Genomic DNA, 17561 nt, shown 5'->3' with positions numbered 1-17561 from the left:
CGAACCTGAATTGTAAGTATTGCTATATGGGTTCCATTGAGGTCTCATGCCATTACCTACAAAGTCAACGTTTTCCACTGAAGAAACATCACCAAAAGAGATTGGGCAATCGGAGGGAGCATGTCCTCCACCACAACCGGTGCAATTTGTCACGGCCGCAACTCTATTCGAAGCTATGAGATCTACCATCATACTCAAACTCTCTACTTGTGCCACCAATGAGGTCACCGCATCGATTTCATGGATACCAGCCACCTTTTTCTTCTCCTTACCATTCAATTGGTAACTATTTAACCCCATTTCCTCAATTAATTGACGAGCCTCATCGGGGGTTTTGCTACCTAAGGTACCTCCTGCTGCCGCATCCAAGAGTTACCTTGTACTCGGGTTCAAACCATTGTAGAAGGTTTGACCAATCATCTACTCCGAGAATCCGTGTTGCGAACACTTTCTCAGGAGCTCCTTGAACCTTTCCCATGTCTCGAATAGAGATTCCAATTCCAACTGAACAAAAGACGAGATCTCATTCCTAAGCTTTACTGATTTTTCAGGAGGGAAATAATGGGCTAGAAAAGCTTCTACCATCTCCTCCGATGTAGTGATTGATGCTCTAGGTAATGAGTGTAGCCACTGCATCGCTTTCCCCTTCAAGGAAAATGGGAAGGCTCTCAATTTGATGGCATCATCCGTAACCCCATTTATCTTCAGCATGTCGAACACCTTGAGAAAGCTCTCTATATGACTATTTGGATCCTCATCGGCCAAACCGTTGAATTGTGCGGACTGCTACAGCATATGGATGAATGCCGGCTTTAGCTCAAAGTTCTGAGCTGTAATCGGAGGACGCACAATACTCGATTGCGTCCCCAACACTGAAGGTCTGGCATAGTCGGATAGTGTTCACTGTTGCTCATTCTGTCCTGCCATGTTTTCAGATTTCTTTCCTTCCAAATCAGCTAAATTATGTTGTTCTTCCACGGGTTCTTTCCCTTTTCTTCTAAGTGTACGTTCAAGCTCATGATCTCCTTCAATCAATATTGATGGATTCCTTCGGGTCATAACCTGGAGCTGCAACAAAAAGAAAGAAAAAGAAAATCAGAATGATGATAGAATGAGAAGATATGAAACAGAATGTATGGTGAAATAGCTAAGAAAATAAAGTGCAAAGTATCTCTAAACGCCTACTCCCCGGCAACGGCGACAAAAACTTGACAAGGTCGCCTTGCATATATCCCGCAAGTGCACGGGTTTGTCGAAGTAATAATCCCGAGTGAGCGGGTATCGAATCCACAGGGAGTAGGGAATAAAAATACTTAATTCGATTCTTAGCTATGTAAAAGATCAATGATAATGAGTGTGACAATGATTCAATTCTCAACAGTAAAAGCAACAAGTAAGAGAGCAAAAGTAAAGAAGGGGGTAAGGCAATCGATGAAGATGGGGTACCCGGATAATGCTCCACCTAGGATAATTGTTTCAAGTGCAAGAACCCTCTATTATGCTTTCTAATCAATGCAATGGTGAGTCGTGGAAATCCTTAATTACATAGTCGCAAATCTAAGGTCAACTATACCTAACTCTATACATGTCCCGGAGGAGAAATCGAACAATCTCAACACCTCGCACTCGCATAGAGTTGCAATGAGCTCTAGGGATTCCAAGTGATAAATCTCTTCCTTATAATAGACCTAACCCTTTGGTCGAGGTGGAAGGTCCCTAACCACAATTGAGCCCTAGATACTAAGATCACCTCAATGCTTCACTCCGTTGCACACGCAATTAAGCCCCAGCTGAAGTTCATCCCTTAGACCATTCACTCTATTATGGCCGCAAAGAACTCGAGGAATGGAGGTAGAATCTATCACGCCGGTGGGAAAGGGGACTCATCCTCTCAACCCTCTCCAACCTAGTTTTGTCTAACGCTCGTGGTGTGTCACTCACTCACAAGGTTACCAACAAGAACTCTCAACCCTACTGTAACTCTAGGGGAAATGTTCATACAATCAAGCATTCAAGGTTGGAACTCACAATAAACATCAATTTATTGAAAGCATAATAAAGAGGTTCAAAGAAACAAATACATCCTAGGGTTCACAATACCCAAGTACCCACTAGGGGTTTAGCTCTCCATAGAGCTAAGTACAATCAAAGAAATAGAATGTAAAAGCAATGAATCCATAAAGAAACCCCCTCGATGGTCGTGTCGATGGTCTTGTGGAGAGTCCTCTACTCGTCGCAAGGGATCCTTTGTCCGGCCTAGGATACACCTCGCCAGATCGGTGCCGACGAAAGCTCTCCCAATAACCTTCTTCCAAACGACGCGCGATGTCAAAGCCGTAGAACCTCTCCAAAAACCTAGCTAATACCCCTCGAAACCCTCTCGCAAGTTGGGAAAAAGATGGAGAAAAGAATACCAAAATCGGGGCTGAATCGGCTTTAAATAGGGCTGGAATCGGGCGACTACACGGGCGTGGATGCTCCACGCGCCCGTGCAGAATTTCCACACGGCCATGGATAATTTCCACACGCCTGTGTGGATTCTCTGTTTCTCTGGTTTCTCGGACGTCTGTGAACAGTGCTGCTACAGTACATAATCTATCAGTGGAGGAATTCTACACAATATTTACTCGTGTATCTGGTCAGTTGGATGCTATGGTGACGAAGGGATGCTCTGGTTGCAAGAATTGTGCCACAAAAGAAAAACACGAGTAGCAAAACCTCATGTTTCTATTTGTGATGCATCTCCATTCCAAGTTTGAGTCGGTACGCATTCAGATTCTTAGACGTACTCCTCTTCCTACCTTTGTTGAAGCACTTGCTACCTTGATTGCTGAGGAGACACGTCTTTGTGCTTTTGCTACTACTTTAATGATCTCACACAATGTTTTGGTAGCTTCTCATCGGCCTATGGTGATTAAGGGTTCTTTTTCTATAGACTATATTGTCTACACCCATTGCAAGAAGACAGGTCATCATGCACAGAATTGCTCCAAGTGACATCTTAAGCACCTTGTTGAGTTTCAGGTTAGGCGCTCCTCTGGATCTCATCACCGAGTTGCTCCTGGTGATTTTTCTTGTTTTGATCCTCCTGTTTGTACATCTGGATCCGTTGCCTCAATGTCAGCATCAGGTACTACTACTTTCTCTTGGGTCTTAGACTCAGTGGCTTCTTTTCACATGACCTCTGATGCTTCTCAGCTTTTATCCTGTAGACCTGCTCCTGATGGTACATATATTCAGACTGCTGATGGAAGTTCTTGTTCTGTCTCACATCAAGGGATTCTTTCTACATCTCAATTTACTATTCCTGATGTGTCCCCCGTTCCTCAATTATCTATGAATCTTATGTCTATTGGTCAGCTCACCGACCTTCACTGTTTTGTTGGGTTTGATCATTTTTCTTGCTATGTGCAGGACCATCGGACCAAAGCTATGATTAGTACTAGCCATCTCCATAGTGGTTCTTGCAGACTGTATGTTCTAGATCGTTTTTCTCTTTCTCTTCCTTTCATTATGACTATGCTCTCCATTGATCCTACTTCTACGATCCATGTACAAGGATCTGCTTTTCCTGCTTCTGCTACCTTTCCTATGTGGTATTGATAAGTGTCTAAATGTAGGTGTTTTCGTATATATGTCGTATTCACTTTGCATATATTTTGTGAGGTTTGATGCCCGTTTTGCGCTTAATCGTTTATTATTTGCTTTGTAGGGCATAAGGAAGCCATGGAGAACAAGAAGATATCATTTAGGCGAAAAGAGAAGAGAACAGGAATTTCATACCACCCCCATACTACCCAGTATGGGGGCCGTATGCACTTTAGCAGCGGAATGATTTGGAGTTGTCTGCCTAGATTTCCATACTACCCAGTATACGTGAATCTAGGGTTTTTGAGTGCTATACGACCCCCCATACGACCACTATATGGGTCGCCGCCATTTGGGCCGCCGACCGTATGTCATGGACGGTATAAATACTGACTTTTAGGGCATAACAAGAGACTTTCTCCTTGGCCATTTGGACCGCCGCCACCACATTTCTTTGTGGCCTTTCGGCCATCTTTCGGCGGAGATTCTTGGGGGAAACGAGCATACATCATCACCAAGAGGGAGAGGAGCAAAGTAGAAGGTGTTGGAGTGAAGATCTAAGCCATCATCGACAAACTTGTGAAGCTTCATCCAGTCAAGGCGATCACGACCTAGAGGGGGTTTTCATTACTTCTTTTATTTTTTTGTTTACATCCGTGTGCTAGTTACCCGACCATAGGATTTGCTTAGCTTAGTTTATTTTATTTCATTTGTTCTTCTTACTAAGAATTGTAGGCTAGATAATAGATGAGGAGTGAGTAATAATATTTCCTTGGCCCCGTGGAATACGACCCCTGTGTCACTCACAGGGTATTACTTGGTGATCCCGTACACTTGCGGGGAAGCAATCAAGTTTTTGGCGCCGTTGTCGGGGACATTCAAAGAATATTAGGAAAGCTTGTAATCTATTGCTCTAGCCATTTTTATTTTACTTGTATATATTAATTTTGTGCATTTTTTTTAATTTATTTAACTTTGTTCTTTATGTATCCTCTTTTGTGCAAGGTATAATTTTCTTGCCAAATGCAAGGGGCTTACAATTGGTCAAGTTCTTGGTGTGAGTAACTACAAGGAAAGAAATTTAGTACCGAGGATGTTTTTGCCGCATTCATGCGAAGCTCTGAGGCCCAGTTTTCACCTAAGGACATCAAGCTCGGGACTCATCCCAAAGTCACAAACACTTGCTTGCTTAATATAAACACCCAGACTGAAGGACAATTTAATGAATTGAGCACTATCTTAAGAGATGTGCAAAAATCCTTCCGTAGGCTAGAGAGACGGGTTGAAGAACTTGCTGAAGTAATGACTAAGAAACAACCAATTCATGAGCAAGAATAGATAGCCCAAGTGCAACTAACAATGAAAATGAAGAGAATAAAAATGAAAATGAGGTGGAAGAAATCTTTGTTTTTTGGAGGTTGGAAGTGTATAAAAAGTGGCATCAATATCCCTTGAGTACGCCCTTGGCATAGAAGTGAATAAACACACCAAGCACAAAAGAGAAATATCCGGGATAGTTGAAGATGTGAGTAGGAAGTCAAAGCCATTTAAAAACCCACCTATGCAGGGGTTGGATGATTCTCGACCAAAACATTTTTCATGGAAGCCCAAACAATGTCTATGGGCAATTCGAGAGCATCCAACATTGGTTGGGGAACAAAATTTGGGTAGGTCATTAACGCCATGCAAGAATCCACCCATGCCTTTCTTAAGCATTTCCCAACCAAGGCTATTTCCTTGGAGGCCCAAACAATTTTCTAGACTGCTTGAAGGAGATCTTACCAAAGATGGAATAGAAGTGGAGAGGATGCTTAAGCCGTCAAATGACCAACCTAAGCCACGATTGCATAACTGCCGGCCTAAACTTTTCCCTTAGAGGCCTAAAGGTACCATGTTCAAGGTCTTCACAAGCTCATCATCCCGGAAGGTGATTATTTTCTTTCATGGAAGTAGCTATGCTACATGTAGCCGGGATGAACACACCATTTTCAAGGCTCCTTAGGTAAGAAAAAGGTACATCGAGCTAATGGCGTTAAACAAGCGCTTCTTGGGAGGCAACCCAAGCATTCGGGGTGTTTTCTTGCATTTTTCATATTCTAGGTCTTAGTTCATTTCAATTTTCACATTTCTTAGGTTTGTTTTTTTTTTGAATAAGTTCATGCTCACACACTTGGCACATTGTTCTCATGGATTTTATTGTGGTTTAATCATGCAACTTCTTGAGAAACTCATGTTTCAGTGTCATTTCATGCGCTAGATTGTGGTTTTATTCATTTCATTCATTTTTGGAGAAGTTTTAAAGCTTGCCATATCATTATCTCATCATTTGGAGCAGGATTTCTGGGTTGAGAGAGCAAATTTTAGTCATATGACTATCCACAACCCGTACGAAGGCCGTTTGTGCCATTTGGGGGCACTAAACAGAGACTCAGCTCTGTCCCAGATGGCCCCCATACGAAACCATCTGGGATGCCATCCAGAATGCCCGAGAAGCCTTCTCAGGCCATACGGCCTCCATACGGGCCGTATGGGCTGTATGGCCCGGTTCTTGCCCATTTAACCCTCCTCTCTCTTCCCTCTCTTCTCTTTCTTCCATTCTCTTCTTTTCTCTCTTTTTCCACCGACTTTATTATCACCTATTTCTTGGCCAAATCCTCTCATTTTTTTCTCCTAAATCTTCTTCTCATCCATTAGAGACTTTGATCTAGTAGTTTTCCTCAAGTTTAATACTTGTTTTCTCAAGATTTCGTCGGTATGCTCTTTAATGCCCTAGTGTTATCTTCTTCATTTTTCTTGCATTCTTGGAGCTTATTTGTGGGATATTTCAAGTATTTGGCTTGGTTTTTGTGGTGTGATTATTGTGGATGAAGTCTCCCTTGAATTTCTGTAAAAATTTTTCGATTTTCATGTTTTTGGGGAGGTTCTTTGGAAGTGAACAGTACCCATACGACCCCCATATGGCCGTATGGACACTATATATCATATTTTTCATTGTTTCTTCATCCCATGCACTACATTTTGAATTATATTGGATTCCTCTATGCTTGACTGGGTTTTTCATGTTTCGTAGGAATGTTGTGGATGAGGAAATTGACAAGCAACCATGGAGTGATATTTACACCACACGGGTGATCACATGGAACAAGATGTCATGTTGTGATGAGAGACCTAATTCTAAGGACAAGGATGAGCATGGACATTTTATTTTATTGTTCAACTTTATTTTCTAGGTTTTGTGTTCTCTTTGTATTTTGTTTTAGTTTTTGCATTATTACTCCCCATCTCTCCTTTGTAAGTTTTTGTGGAGTGATAATGCCCCCTTTTTGCCTCTCAGGGCATTAAGGGAATTTGGTGAGCTTTCCTAGCTTAGAATGGAGGTCGGATCAGACATGTACTACTCACCACACCTTTTGTTGGGTCATACCTCACGACAAGCACAAGATGAACCGGGGAAGTTCATTTTCACCCTCCTCTATTATTTTCATTGCTTATTCTACCATGCTTTTCATGATTAGTGTACATTGAGGACAATGTACAACACTAAGTGTGGGGATGGGTGTATTTCACGTATTAGGACCATTTGTTGTATGCTAGTGTTACCTATGATGGCTTTGTTCATTCTTGTAAGATTCTTTTATCTTGGATTAATAATTGATGTGAGTTACTTGTTTTTATGCTTTATTGAATCCTGTTTTACCCCTAGTATTGTCATGTGCACTAAATTCTCTGTCGATGCCTAGGAATAGCCAATGTGACTACTCTAACTCTCTTCTATGCTTCACACAATACTTTGAGTACTTGGCCTTAAAACACTAAGTTCTATCCTTCAATGTTTTCTTAAGAACTTCTAAGTCTTGTTGAGCTAGTCCTAGTTTTGTGTCATGTAGAGTACTCTGAAGATGTGATCTAGGGTGAATATGAAAAAAAATGAAATGAATGAAAAGAAAAAAAAAGAGAAAAAGAAAAAATGAGTCTATGTCAGTATTCCTCTGCTACTGAAGCATGAATGCGTCTATGTAGACTGTAATCGAGTAGTTGGGTAGCTCTTGTGCCTAACCAGCATGTGCACCCTCCAGAAAGATTTCAAAATGATGTTGGTGCAGTCTACGTTAGTTGGACTCAGAAAAAAAGGAGAAATGGATAATGAAATGAAAATAAAAAACCCTAGTGATCTTTTTTAGTACCTACCTAAGGTTTTGAGAAAAAAGACGATTTAGTTTCAAGCTAAAGATTTAGAAGGATCTTATTTGGCCATTGAAGTAGCACTTAGTAGTTTAAGACATAGTATTCTATGTATGTGGAGTGATTAGCATCTAGAGCTGTACTGATTGAAGTCCTTAGGCTAGACCAAATCAGGGCAAATGAGATATAAAATTCACTTACATGGCACAGACATATAAGGGGTGAGACAGGATATTTCTTATTATGGTTATTGACTATAACTCAACATCTATGTATCATTGTCCATTGCTTTTGGAGTCTTATATTTGCTTGATGCCAGAGGTAATGTATTTAGCCACTTTTTAGTATCTTTGTTTTTCATGAGTTGATTGCTTGTTTTTCACTTACACCTACATTTCCCTTCCTTTCATTATGACTATGCTCTCCATTGATCCTGCTTCTACGATCCATGTACAGGGATCTGCTTTTCCTATTTCTGCTACCTTTCCTATGTGGTATTGATAAGTGTCTAAATGTAGGTGTTTTCGTATATATGTCGTATTCACTTTGCATGTATTTTGTGAGGTTTGATGCCCGTTTTGCACTTAATCGTCTATTATTTGCTTTGTAGGGCATAAGGAAGCCATGGAGAACAAGAAGATATCATTTAGGCGAAAAGAGAAGAAAACACGAATTTCATACCACCCCCATACTACCCAGTATGGGGGCCGTATGCACTATAGTAGCGGAATGATTTGGAGTTGTCTGCCCAGATTTCCATACTACCCAGTATATAGGGTCATATGGAGGCCGTATGCACCACATATGAAATGCGAATCTAGGGTTTTTGAGTGTTATATGACCCCCATACGACCCCTATACAGCCCGTATGTCATGGAGGGTATAAATACTGACTTTTAGGGCATAACAAGGGACTTTTTCCTTGGCCATTTGGGCCGCCGCCACCACACTTCTTTGGGGCTTTTCAGCCATCTTTCGGCCGAGATTCTTGGGGGAAACGAGCATACATCATCACCAAGAGGGAGAGAAGCAAAGGAGAAGGTGTTGGAGTGAAGATCTAAGCCATCATCGACAAACTTGTGAAGCTTCATCCATTCAAGGGGATTACAACCTAGAGGGGGTTTTCATTACTTCTTTTATGTTTTTGTCTTCCTTGTATGTTGTATAAGTGCCCCTTATCATGAGGGGTTAACTTATTGTTGTATTTGGATTTGGATGAAACCTAGGGTTCATCTTGTGTAAGAACTTGGGATGTTATTCGTCATTTAATTTGATGGTTGTTTGAGATTCAATATTTCGTGCCTTGATGCTTAGAATTACATGTATGGAGAAATCCATGATTCTATTATGAGTTGTATGCGTAGATGTGACCTACTTACGCATACTAGATCTAGGAAAGATTGAAAGGGGATACTTGTGCCTACATGCCAAGAGATCGGGTGTTGGTAGCCCTCTATTGCTATGTTTAAGCCGAAGAATAGTAGGTTCACGCCTATTAGAGAACTCCTAAAAGTTATTGCGATCATAGTTGTGTTGATCCGGAAGAGATTTCGATTGACATTCGTATGGGACAGGGGTTAGTCACCGGGAAATTGGACTAATCTACTCACGAGGTCTCTAGGTCTCAACTATCATCAATACATCTTTAAACCATCCTAGTTTGGACCTTAACAACAATCCTAGGTGGATTCCTTGTCCAAACACTCCCTTCTCATTCTTGATACTCCCTTATTTGTTTACATCTGTGTGCTAGTTACCCGGCCATAGGATTTGCTTAGCTTAGTTTATTTTATTTCATTTGTTCTTCTTACTAAGAATTGTAGGCTAGATAATAGATGAGGAGTGAGTAATAATACTTCCTTGGCCCCGTGGAATACGACCCTTGTGTCACTCACAGGGTATTACTTGGCAATCCCGTACACTTGCGGGGAACCAATCAGGTATCATCTCCTGGGTCATCTATGTGGCTCATGTTTATCTTTCTTAGTTCATCAATGTGTCTTGGGTCATGTGTCTATTGATATTGGTTTTCATTGTTTGGGTTATAAGCTTGATAAGCAAATACAACTCCCATATTATGCAAGTATCTATAAGTCTATTCGTCCTTTTGATTTAGTTCATTCTGATGTTTAGGGTCCAACACCTTTTACTTCCAAAGGTGGTCACAAGTATTATGTCATTTTCATTGATGATTACTCTAGATATACCTGGGTCTACTTCATGAAACATCAATCTCAGTTGTTATCTATCTATCAGTCATTTGCTACCATAGTTCACACTTGGTTTTCTACTGTCATTCCTGTTTTTCATTCTGATTCTGGGGGAGAGTATCTATTTACTGCTTTTTATCAATTTCTCTCATATGAGGGTATTCTTCCTTAACTTTCTTGTCCTGGTGCTCATTAGCAGGATGAGATCACTGAAGGTGACACGATTGAGATTGCTCAGACTCTCCTAATTTCATCTTTTGTTCCTGCTAATTTCTGGGTTGAGGCAATTTCCACAACTGTTTATCTCATTAACATACAACCATCCTCTTCTCTTCAGGGTAAATGTCATGGAGAAATCTCATTTGGCTCTCCTCCTCATTAGGATCATCTTCGGGTTTTTGGTTGTGTCTGTTATATCTTACTTGCACCTCGTGAACATATCAAGTTAACAGCGTAATCGACTGAGTGTATCTTTCTTTGGTATAGTCTTGAACATAAGGGTTTTCGTTGTTATGACCCTTCTACTCATCTTATTCGCACATCTCATAATGTCACTTTTGATGAGAGTCGTCCTTATTTCTACTCTTTAGCTACTCAACCTCCTTCTTCCTTTCCATCGATCGAGTCTAATTCGTTTCTTCGACTTTCTCCTTTAGAATTGGTTCCTACTATAGAGTCTCTTGTTGTTCCTTCTTCATCTTTTACTTCACCTTCAGCTCCATCTTCAGTTACATCTTCATTTTCAGCTCCTAACACCTTTCTTTTTTACCATCATCGTCAGCCTAAAGTTCCTTAAGATCCTCGATTCCCATTCCTATTCCTTTTGATGCTCCAGAAGTACCACTGATGTAGTGTTTGATGGTTTATTACCTACCTCAACATCTTGGTATGACCTTCGTAATTGTATTACTATTTTTACACCTGATAGATATGGTTTTCCTACTGCTAGTGCTGTATATGAGGCGAACACTTAATAAGAGGCTGCCAATATCCCTGAGTGGCAGTTGGCTATGTTTGAGGAGCTTTCAGATTTTGAAAAGACATGCACTTTAGATCTTATTTCTCTACCTGCTCATGCCATTCCAATTACATGCAAGTGGGCGTACAAGGTCAAGACAAAGTTTGATGGTTCAGTGGAACGCTATAAGGCTAGCCACATTGCTCGTGGTTTTCAGTAGGTACATGGTCGTGATTATGATGAGACTTTTGCTCCTGTGGTTCATCTGACTACCATTCACACTCTAATTGCTGTGGCTACTATTTATTCTTGGACTATCTCTCAGATGGATGTGAATAATGCTTTTCTTCACGTTAATTCACATAAGGAGGATTATATATACATCCACCCCCTAGCATTGAGACATCTGAAGGTTATGTTTGTCGCCTTCGTCGTGCTCTCTATAGTCTCAAGCCAGCTCTATGTAGTTGGTTTGAGTGATTTAGTTTTGTGGTGCGTGTAGCTGGTTCCTTGCCTAGCGATCATGATTCTACATTATTCATCTATACCTCTCTGCATTGTCGCACCTTGCTTCTGCTTTATGTTGATGATATGTTGATTACTAGTGATGATATGGAGTATATTGCTTTTGTGAAGCAATATCTCAACTAGCAGTCTATGATGTTGTATTTAGGACCTCTCAGCTATTTTCTAGGGATTGAGATGGTTCTATAGATGATGGTTACTAACTTTCTCAGCATTGATATATTTAGGACCTCATCATATGTTCTAGCCTTACTTATTCACGGATTGTCCCCACACCTATGGAGCTTCATGCTCATATTTAGCTTCGACCTATGGATGGCACAACACTAGAGGATCCCTCTTGTTATCATCATATTGTGGCCAATCTTGTCTATTAACACACCCCTTGCATGTGACCCGCAAGTGCACGGGTTTGTCGAAGTAATAAATCCAAGGTGAGTGGGGTATCGTATCCACAAGGAATAAGGAATAGAAACACCAAGATTGCTACTTAACTAAGTGGAAATGAAATAATGATGTTGTGGATAAAGATTGATACAAACAAACTAAAGTAAATAAGAAAGAGAGGCATAATAAAATGGGAAGAAAGGTAATTGATAAAAGTGGGGTACTCGGATATTGTTTCTCTTAGGATTATTGCTTCAAGTGTAGAAGCAACTATTATGCTTCCTAACTAATGCTTAAAGAGTCGTGGACATACTTAAATACACGGTGCCAAACCTAAGGTCAACTGTGACTAACTCTACAATATGCCCCGGCGGAGAAATCAACCAGTCTCAACACCCCACACTATGTAAAGTTGCAAGAAGCTCTAGGGATTCTAAGTGATAAACCCTATTCCTATATGTAGATCTAATACTTTGGTTCAGGCGAAAGACCCCTAATCACAATTAAGCCCCAGGTGTTAAAGTTACTTCAACGCTTCACTCTATTACTCACGCAACTAAGCCCCAGTGGAGTTCATCCCTTAACCGTTCACTCTATTGTGACCGCAAAGAACACTTGGAACGTGGAGATAGGATAAATCGCACTGGAGGGCTAAGGGGACGCTCCGCTACCTCTCGACTCACCCTCTCGACCCTCTCCAGTCTTGCTTTGTCTAACCCTCATGTTGTGTCACTCACTCACAAGGATTACCAATGTAGATTCTCAACCCCAGTGTCGCTCTAAGGGAGAAATCATTCAACAAGCATTCAAGATTGGAACTCAATTAAAGACATCAATTAAGTAAAGCATAATAAAAGGTTAATGAAACAAACACATCCTAGGGTTCACAAATCCAAGTACCCACTAGGGGTTTAGCTCTCCATGGAGCAAGATACAATCAATGATAGAATCGAAAGTAAAAACATGCAATCCATAGTAAAACCCCCTCGGTATTCGTGTTGATAGTCTTGTGGAGTAGCCTCCTCCTCTTCAAAGGTTCCCTTGTCAAGCCTAGGGCTCACCTCACCGGATCAGTGCCAATGAAAGCTCCCCGAATAACTATCTTCCAAGAGAAACGCGGTGTTGAAGCTGTAGAACCACTCCAAAAGCCTTGCCAAAGCCTCCCTAAACCCTAGCCGCCGTCCTCTCAAAAGTTTGAGAAAAGATAGAAGAAAGGATGAAAGATGGATCCACAAACCGGTATAAGTCACGGCTTTATAAAGGGTTGTAATCGGGCATCCACACGGGCGTGTGGAATTTCCACATGCCCATGGGGATTTCTGGAAATCTGATTTCCTGCGGGCTGTGAACAGTAACTGATGTAGTAAATTGCTACAATGATTTGCTATAGTACCTGTTACAGTACTCTGCCAAAATACTCCCGAATCCACTCTTTTCATCGAGGCAACATAAACGGGCACACGTCTATGCCGTAGATCGCATCGCTTCTTCAATAAAATGCCATATTGGTGATACAACATTGAAGCATAGAAGAAGGAAATATTGAAAGTGCTTGGCCTTAGGTTCGCCAAAGCATGCAAGGGAAGCATTCTACAAGTAAGGGAAATTTCAACACTAACTACGGAAAATCATTGCTCTAGCTAAAAACTCGAATAAAAAAGGACAACAAACCTGAAATCGTGTAAGTGTGTGAACTCACTCAAATCAACCCAAAGTATATTCCTCAAAGTTCTAAGCATAAGGGACTTATTGATATACAAAACAAAGTAAAGAGATGGTAGTAGCTTCACACATCCTCTAAGGTAGCTCTTTCTAAAGCCGCCGTTAAGGTGGCTTTCACACTTTTGAGTGGTAGCTCTTTCTACCGGGGTAGTAGCTTTCACTAATCCCATGAGATAGCTCTTTCTCTCATTAGGCATAACTAGTATCCGACTTATGAGAGTAGCTTCATACTTCATAGGTGGTAGCTCTTTGCACCACAAATGCACAACTAAAAAAAGTATTTTTTTTTAAACAGAATAACACAAGAAACAAAACTAATTAGTCCCTTAAACAACGAACTTGAGTTTCCAAAAGAGTTTAATGAGCGAGTAGTGCAACAAGTTTCAATCGGGCAAAAATTCCTAACAATCAAAGTAAAAACTAGAGCATGAAAACATTCAATGATGGAAATTCTCCTAAACTCAAGAATACAATCATTGCAACTAAGGTGCACCGCCATTGGCTACGTGAGCATGTATGTCAAAGCATAGGTATAAAACATGAGTAATGTGAACTCCCCCCTCCTCCCAGACTTAAGATGTATATTGCCCTCAATGTTCGCATGCAAGCACAATACAAAGTATATCATTCAAAAATATATGTGGGAGTGGGCAATTAAAACAATACTCCCCTGAACTCCTAGTGGTACGTTTGATTGAGCTAAATCCTTGGGAGTTGAGTTCGAACGGGTTATGAAGCACACACAACCAAGTGTAAAACACATTGACTGTGTCTGTTACTAATTCTCAATTTCCATACTAACAAGACCATTTGCACGTATACACAAGGGGATTCAGTGAAGCTCAACAAAAACAAAAACAACTCTAGTATATAAAGATAAGGCATTGAAATACAACTCGAAAAAAAAAATAAAAGATAAACTCAGAAGGAGGATCCTTTCTGAGTGATACAAGTCCAAAATAAAATGCGAAAAATAAGAACAAAGAAGATAAAGGTGTCTCAATTGTTAGTGTTAATTGCTAGTGCATCTGCTGCCGCTGCTAGTGAAGATGATGCTAATGTTGTAAAATAAATGAAGATTGGGTGAAGAAAAAAGAATGAGAAGCTTACTGACGAAATGAGAAGAAAAACTAGAAAACATCCGGAAAACTCAAATAAAAACCCTCTAAAAAGAATGTGAGAGGTCGGGAGAGTGCAAGGATGCGTTCTCAGGATGTTTGTTAGTGACAAAAGAAAATAAGGAATAGAAACACCAAGATTGCTACTTAACTAAGTGGAAATGAAATATTGATTCATCCATACCTCTCAGCATGGTCGCACCTTGCTTTTGCTTTATGTTGATAATATGTTGATTACTGGTGATGATATGGAGTATATTGCTTTTGTGAAGCAATATCTCAACTAACAGTCTATGATGTTGTATTTATGACCTCTCAGCTATTTTCTAGGGATTGAGATGGTTCTACAGATGATGGTTACTATCTTTCTCAGCATTGATATATTTAGGACCTCATGATAAGTGTCTAAATGTTGATGTTTTTATGTATATATCGTATTCACTTTGCATGTATTTTTGTGAGGTTTAATGCCCGTTTTGCGCTTAATCATCTACTAGTTACTTTGTAGGGCATAAGGAAGCCATGGAGAACAAGAAGATATCATTTGGGCGAAAAGAGAAGAAAACAGGAATTTCATACTACCCCCATACTACCTAGTATGGGGGCCGTATGCACTGTAGCAGCAGAATGATTTGGAGTGTCTGCCCAGATTTCCATACTATCCAGTATACGGGGCCGTATGGAGGTCGTATGCACCCCGTATGGATCGCGAATCTAGGGTTTTTGAGTGCTATACGACCCCCATAAGACCCGTATGCCTCGGGGGTATAAATGCCAACTTTTAGGGCAAAACAAAAACTTTTGGTTAGACCTTTTTCTAGGCATATTTTGGGGAGACATTGGAGAGGTTTGTGGCGACCTTGGGGAGGAGAAGAAGAGCAAGGAAGCTAGAAGATCATCCAAGCCCAAGGTCCAAGACTCTCAAGGCAAGAAGGCAACTTCATTTAAGGGGAGATCTACCATGATTTGAAGGAAGGAGACCCACGGCTAGAGGAAGAATCATTGGGCACTCCTTTGGCGGGGAAAGCGTCATTCGGCATATTCTTCACCTCCTCCTCCACCATTTCATCTAGGGAGTGTCATTTATGCTTTTGGTTCATGTTTTGCTTGTTTGTATTGCTTGTTGTAGGATGATGACACACTAGACCCCCAAGGTCACCGGGTGTTGGTGAACCTTGGGGGGTTTTATCATGTATGTTGGATGATAACTTGTTAATTCCATGTTTGGGTAATTTTGAGATTTAATCCATTGTTTTCATGCTAAGTGCTACACTAAGGAGAAATCCGTATCTCTTTTATGAGTGATGCATGTAGATGTGACTTCCTCACATGTATTAGATCATGAATGGATTAGAAGGGGATACTTGTATCATCAGGCCGAGAAATCGGGTGTTTGGTAGCCCTCCATCTAGTTTTAATCCGAAGAAGAGTAGGTTTACTCCTAAGTGAGATTTCCTCGTACTTAATGCAATCGTAGGGGATATAGATTTGGGAGAAATTCCTATCTATGTTTCGTATGGGATTAGGGGTTCAATCACCGAGAAATTGGGGTTGTTCTAATCTTGGAATCTCATGGTCCATTTTACCCTTGCATCTTTAGATCATCATCCATGTTGCATGATAACCCCTCAAGGGGACCCACATCAATTGGCCTTTACATTTCATTGATTCTCTTGCTTGCTCATTGCTTGTTCTCTCTAATTTGTTGGCAAATATCGTTTTAGCTTTAAATTACATTTAGTAGAGTAAAATCCATCGCTTGAGATCTTAGGCTAGATAATAGCTCAAGAAGGAGTAATAGGAGATCCTTAGCCCGTGGAATACGATCCTCGTGTCTTCACACGAGGTATTACTTGGCGATCCCGTACACTTGCGGGGAAGCAATCAAGTTTTTGGCGCCGTTGCGGGGACTTCAAGGAATTCTAGGAAACTTTTAGATTATTACTCTAGCCATTTCGTTCTTTACTCATTTCTTATCGTTATTTTTCTTTTCCTTTGATCTTAACTTTCTATCATCTTTCTTGGTTTTGCAAGGTACTGTGCATGACACGCTCAAATCCATCGACATTGATTACACCGGATAGTGAAATTGAAAGAACTTTGCATCGGAGATTGAGAGAAGTTGGTGAAGGATCGGGTACACAAAACATTGAAATTGAGGATAGAGAGTCTTCAATCATGGCGAAGAGCGACGCACTCTATCCGAATATGAAAGACCCCAATTCACGGGTGATGAGTTTAGTGTTCAAAGCACCATCCGTGGCATCCAACAATTTTTGAAATTAAAAGCTAGTACAATCGGCATGGTCAGAACTCGGTTCAATTCAATGGTCTCACGAAATGAAGATGCACATGACCATCTTTCCCGGTTCCTCCAAATTTGCTCTACATTCAAGATTAATGGGGTGTCGGACGATGCGATCCGTTTGAGACTATTTCCGTTCAGTTTGAGAGGCGGAGCTTATCGTTGGCTTACATCATTGTCTCCGGGGATCTATTAAAAACATGGAAGGATATGGTTGAGAAGTTCCTTGGGAGATACTTTCCGCCAAAGCAAAGCGGCGAAGTTGAGGCAAGAAATTTCAGCCTTTAAACAAGGGGAGTCCGAGACATTGTTTAAAGCCTAAGAAAGATTCAAGGATCTCCTTAGAAGGTGCCCCCATCATGGTTTTTGCCTCATGGATGCGAGTACAAATCATTTACAATGGGCTGAATTATGCTACTCGCTAACTCATTGATGCCTGCGGTGGTGGTTCCCTTAGCAACAAGTATCCCGATGAGGGCCGAGCAATTACTTGAGTCTATGGCAAGCAATGAATCACATTGGGCCTCAAGAGGATCTACACAGAAAGACTGCTTTGGGCTTTATGA

The 17561-nt window shown here is 40.9% G+C and overlaps 2 non-coding genes across 2 annotated transcripts; one reads left to right on the top strand and one right to left on the bottom strand.

Moving 5' to 3' along the window:
• The first annotated feature begins 430 nt into the window (after positions 1-430).
• Positions 431-537, top strand: LOC120252158. The gene has a single exon (XR_005533703.1). It is a non-coding gene; the product is annotated as a small nucleolar RNA R71 (small nucleolar RNA).
• A 16717-nt stretch (positions 538-17254) lies between these two features.
• Positions 17255-17361, bottom strand: LOC120252420. Its single transcript, XR_005533950.1, has one exon. It is a non-coding gene; the product is annotated as a small nucleolar RNA R71 (small nucleolar RNA).
• Between the last annotated feature and the right edge of the window lie 200 nt (positions 17362-17561).

Source organism: Dioscorea cayenensis, chromosome 20 (assembly GCF_009730915.1).
Source record: "Dioscorea cayenensis subsp. rotundata cultivar TDr96_F1 chromosome 20, TDr96_F1_v2_PseudoChromosome.rev07_lg8_w22 25.fasta, whole genome shotgun sequence".
NCBI classification, from domain to species: Eukaryota; Viridiplantae; Streptophyta; class Magnoliopsida; order Dioscoreales; family Dioscoreaceae; genus Dioscorea; species Dioscorea cayenensis.
Note: the sequence above shows the minus strand (reverse complement) of the source record. Positions and strands in the feature narration are given on the sequence as shown.